Source organism: Babylonia areolata, unplaced genomic scaffold (assembly GCF_041734735.1).
Source record: "Babylonia areolata isolate BAREFJ2019XMU unplaced genomic scaffold, ASM4173473v1 tig00006501, whole genome shotgun sequence".
NCBI classification, from domain to species: Eukaryota; Metazoa; Mollusca; class Gastropoda; order Neogastropoda; family Buccinidae; genus Babylonia; species Babylonia areolata.
Window position 1 is genome coordinate 7,501 of NW_027468403.1, and position 5,000 is coordinate 12,500.

At 50.0% G+C, this 5,000-nt stretch overlaps 1 non-coding gene across 1 annotated transcript in view; it reads left to right on the plus strand.

The window, feature by feature from the left end:
- The first annotated feature begins 4,513 nt into the window (after window positions 1-4,513).
- The window catches only part of LOC143278543 (small subunit ribosomal RNA), a 1,829-nt gene continuing 1,342 nt past the window's right edge, over window positions 4,514-5,000 (plus strand). The window contains exon 1 of the ribosomal RNA XR_013054165.1: window positions 4,514-5,000. This exon is cut by the window's right edge and continues 1,342 nt beyond it. This is a non-coding gene — a ribosomal RNA (small subunit ribosomal RNA).

Consider the following 5,000-nt stretch of genomic DNA (forward strand, 5'->3'; position numbering starts at 1 on the left):
AACGGCGTTTTCTCTCAACTTTGGCATGCTCGGAGAGAAAAAAAGGCAGGTAAAGGTTGTGGATAAAAAAGTAAAAAATTGCCAAAATACTTTCTGGGCCCTCAAAAAAAGGCCTACTCCTCAACGCCTGCTCCCGTCCATGCCGAACCGCGTTTTCTATCAACTTTGGCATGCTCGGAGAGAGAAAAAAGGAAAAAAAGAAAAAAAAGGTCCAGTAAAGGTTGTGGATAAAAGTAACCGGCTTTGGAGAATTGCCTGAATCCTTCCGGCGCTGTGAAAAAAAAAGACCAAAAAAAAGACCTGGTCGTCAACGCCTGCTCCTGTCCATGCCAAACGGCGTTTTCCTCTCAACTTTGGCATGCTCGCTGAGGAAAAGGCAGGTAAAGGTTGTGGATAAAAAGTAAACGCGCTGTGGAGAATTGCCCAAATCGTTCAGGCGCCGTGAAAAAAAGAAAGACGTAGTCGTCAACGTCTGGTCCCGTCAATGGCGAAGGGCGTTTTCTCTCAACTTTGGCATGCTCGCTGAGGAAAAGGCAGGTAAAGGTTGTGGATAAAAGTCCGAAGAACCTCGCTACAATTGCCAAAATCTTTCCGCTGCCATTCAAAAATGGACTACTCCTCCACACCTCCTCCCGTCCATGCCAAACGGCGTTTTCTCTCAACTTTGGCATGCTCGGAGAGAAAAAAAGGCAGGTAAAGGTTGTGGATAAAAAAGTAAAAAATTGCCAAAATACTTTCTGGGCCCTCAAAAAAAGGCCTACTCCTCAACGCCTGCTCCCGTCCATGCCGAACCGCGTTTTCTATCAACTTTGGCATGCTCGGAGAGAGAAAAAAGGAAAAAAAGAAAAAAAAGGTCCAGTAAAGGTTGTGGATAAAAGTAACCGGCTTTGGAGAATTGCCTGAATCCTTCCGGCGCTGTGAAAAAAAAAGACCAAAAAAAAGACCTGGTCGTCAACGCCTGCTCCTGTCCATGCCAAACGGCGTTTTCCTCTCAACTTTGGCATGCTCGCTGAGGAAAAGGCAGGTAAAGGTTGTGGATAAAAAGTAAACGCGCTGTGGAGAATTGCCCAAATCGTTCAGGCGCCGTGAAAAAAAGAAAGACGTAGTCGTCAACGTCTGGTCCCGTCAATGGCGAAGGGCGTTTTCTCTCAACTTTGGCATGCTCGCTGAGGAAAAGGCAGGTAAAGGTTGTGGATAAAAGTCCGAAGAACCTCGCTACAATTGCCAAAATCTTTCCGCTGCCATTCAAAAATGGACTACTCCTCCACACCTCCTCCCGTCCATGCCAAACGGCGTTTTCTCTCAACTTTGGCATGCTCGGAGAGAAAAAAAGGCAGGTAAAGGTTGTGGATAAAAAAGTAAAAAATTGCCAAAATACTTTCTGGGCCCTCAAAAAAAGGCCTACTCCTCAACGCCTGCTCCCGTCCATGCCGAACCGCGTTTTCTATCAACTTTGGCATGCTCGGAGAGAGAAAAAAGGAAAAAAAGAAAAAAAAGGTCCAGTAAAGGTTGTGGATAAAAGTAACCGGCTTTGGAGAATTGCCTGAATCCTTCCGGCGCTGTGAAAAAAAAAGACCAAAAAAAAGACCTGGTCGTCAACGCCTGCTCCTGTCCATGCCAAACGGCGTTTTCCTCTCAACTTTGGCATGCTCGCTGAGGAAAAGGCAGGTAAAGGTTGTGGATAAAAAGTAAACGCGCTGTGGAGAATTGCCCAAATCGTTCAGGCGCCGTGAAAAAAAGAAAGACGTAGTCGTCAACGTCTGGTCCCGTCAATGGCGAAGGGCGTTTTCTCTCAACTTTGGCATGCTCGCTGAGGAAAAGGCAGGTAAAGGTTGTGGATAAAAGTCCGAAGAACCTCGCTACAATTGCCAAAATCTTTCCGCTGCCATTCAAAAATGGACTACTCCTCCACACCTCCTCCCGTCCATGCCAAACGGCGTTTTCTCTCAACTTTGGCATGCTCGGAGAGAAAAAAAGGCAGGTAAAGGTTGTGGATAAAAAAGTAAAAAATTGCCAAAATACTTTCTGGGCCCTCAAAAAAAGGCCTACTCCTCAACGCCTGCTCCCGTCCATGCCGAACCGCGTTTTCTATCAACTTTGGCATGCTCGGAGAGAGAAAAAAGGAAAAAAAGAAAAAAAAGGTCCAGTAAAGGTTGTGGATAAAAGTAACCGGCTTTGGAGAATTGCCTGAATCCTTCCGGCGCTGTGAAAAAAAAAGACCAAAAAAAAGACCTGGTCGTCAACGCCTGCTCCTGTCCATGCCAAACGGCGTTTTCCTCTCAACTTTGGCATGCTCGCTGAGGAAAAGGCAGGTAAAGGTTGTGGATAAAAAGTAAACGCGCTGTGGAGAATTGCCCAAATCGTTCAGGCGCCGTGAAAAAAAGAAAGACGTAGTCGTCAACGTCTGGTCCCGTCAATGGCGAAGGGCGTTTTCTCTCAACTTTGGCATGCTCGCTGAGGAAAAGGCAGGTAAAGGTTGTGGATAAAAGTCCGAAGAACCTCGCTACAATTGCCAAAATCTTTCCGCTGCCATTCAAAAATGGACTACTCCTCCACACCTCCTCCCGTCCATGCCAAACGGCGTTTTCTCTCAACTTTGGCATGCTCGGAGAGAAAAAAAGGCAGGTAAAGGTTGTGGATAAAAAAGTAAAAAATTGCCAAAATACTTTCTGGGCCCTCAAAAAAAGGCCTACTCCTCAACGCCTGCTCCCGTCCATGCCGAACCGCGTTTTCTATCAACTTTGGCATGCTCGGAGAGAGAAAAAAGGAAAAAAAGAAAAAAAAGGTCCAGTAAAGGTTGTGGATAAAAGTAACCGGCTTTGGAGAATTGCCTGAATCCTTCCGGCGCTGTGAAAAAAAAAGACCAAAAAAAAGACCTGGTCGTCAACGCCTGCTCCTGTCCATGCCAAACGGCGTTTTCCTCTCAACTTTGGCATGCTCGCTGAGGAAAAGGCAGGTAAAGGTTGTGGATAAAAAGTAAACGCGCTGTGGAGAATTGCCCAAATCGTTCAGGCGCCGTGAAAAAAAGAAAGACGTAGTCGTCAACGTCTGGTCCCGTCAATGGCGAAGGGCGTTTTCTCTCAACTTTGGCATGCTCGCTGAGGAAAAGGCAGGTAAAGGTTGTGGATAAAAGTCCGAAGAACCTCGCTACAATTGCCAAAATCTTTCCGCTGCCATTCAAAAATGGACTACTCCTCCACACCTCCTCCCGTCCATGCCAAACGGCGTTTTCTCTCAACTTTGGCATGCTCGGAGAGAAAAAAAGGCAGGTAAAGGTTGTGGATAAAAAAGTAAAAAATTGCCAAAATACTTTCTGGGCCCTCAAAAAAGGCCTACTCCTCAACGCCTGCTCCCGTCCATGCCGAACCGCGTTTTCTATCAACTTTGGCATGCTCGGAGAGAGAAAAAAGGAAAAAAAGAAAAAAAAGGCAGGTAAAGGTTGTGGATAAAAAAGTAAAAAATTGCCAAAATACTTTCCCTCAAAAAAAGGCCTACTCCTCAACGCCTGCTCCCGTCCATGCCGAACCGCGTTTTCTATCAACTTTGGCATGCTCGGAGAGAGAAAAAAGGAAAAAAAGAAAAAAAAGGCAGGTAAAGGTTGTGGATAAAACTCCAAAACCTCGCTACAATTGCCAAAATACTTTCTGGGCCCTCAAAAAAAGGCCTACTCCTCAACGCCTGGTCCCCAGGCACGTGCTGGGGGGCCTCAACTCAGGCTCTGCCCAATGTGGATCAAGGTCCACCTTCGCAGCGCCTTATGCGACACCCTGGTTGTGGGGGACGCGGCGTGGCGTGGCGGATCGCTCCGGTCGGCGCACAGCCGGCAACGGTCGACCCGTCCGCCTGGCTTTACTGCCCCCGCGCTTCTGTCTTTTGCACTGGCAAGCTAGCGACCGCTCGGCGTGCGAGGCCCGAGTCGGGGGACGGGAGTCTCGGGAGCCCACCAGCTCCCCGCAGGCTACCCGCCCGGCTGCCGAGCTTCCCGCCTGCGCGTCCAAGTGTGAACGCGCACGGCCGCCTCGCCGGGCTTCCTTTGCCGGGGCTCGGCTTGTCGGCCGGCGTCTCACGGTCCGTAGAAGGTTCGGTGCGTTCGCTGACGACGGGTCGAGAGAAGCGTTTTCTCTCCTCCCTCACTGACGGTCGTTGGTGCTCCCCAGCCCCTTCGGCGTCCCAAAGCGTAACGCCTGCTTCATCTCGTCAAGGGCGCGCCCGTCTCTAACCGGGCGTCGTCCGGCACGTGGAAACGGGCGGGAGACGGTGTCGAGGAGGAAGAAAGGGTGGGGTCCGGTCCGGTCCGGTCTGGTCTCCTCCTCCTCCTTCTTCTTCTTGGCGCGCCTCCCGCCGAGACCGATGGATTCGTTGCACTCTCAGGCCCTGAATCTGTTGTCCGGTGGTTTCAGTTGATAGTGCTGCCGCGGACCGCCCACGGAAAGAGCTCAGCCCTCGTTTCTGTGAGCAGCGGTCCCAACTGGCGCTGCAACCGTCTCCCGGGGGCACGCAGAATACGGGTTGCATTCTGGTTGATCCTGCCAGTAGTCATATGCTTGTCTCAAAGATTAAGCCATGCATGTCTAAGTTCACACCCTCGTACGGTGAAACCGCGAATGGCTCATTAAATCAGTCGAGGTTCCTTAGATGATCCAAATTTACTTGGATAACTGTGGTAATTCTAGAGCTAATACATGCCGACCAGCTCCGACCCCTCGGGGAAAGAGCGCTTTTATTAGTTCAAAGCCAGTCGGGTTCTGCCCGTCCTTTGGTGACTCTGGATAACTTTGTGCCGATCGCATGGCCTCGAGCCGGCGACGCATCTTTCAAATGTCTGCCCTATCAAATGACGATGGTACGTGATCTGCCTACCATGTTAGCAACGGGTAGCGGGGAATCAGGGTTCGATTCCGGAGAGGGAGCATGAGAAACGGCTACCACATCCAAGGAAGGCAGCAGGCGCGCAACTTACCCACTCCTGGCACGGGGAGGTAGTGACGAAAAATAACAAT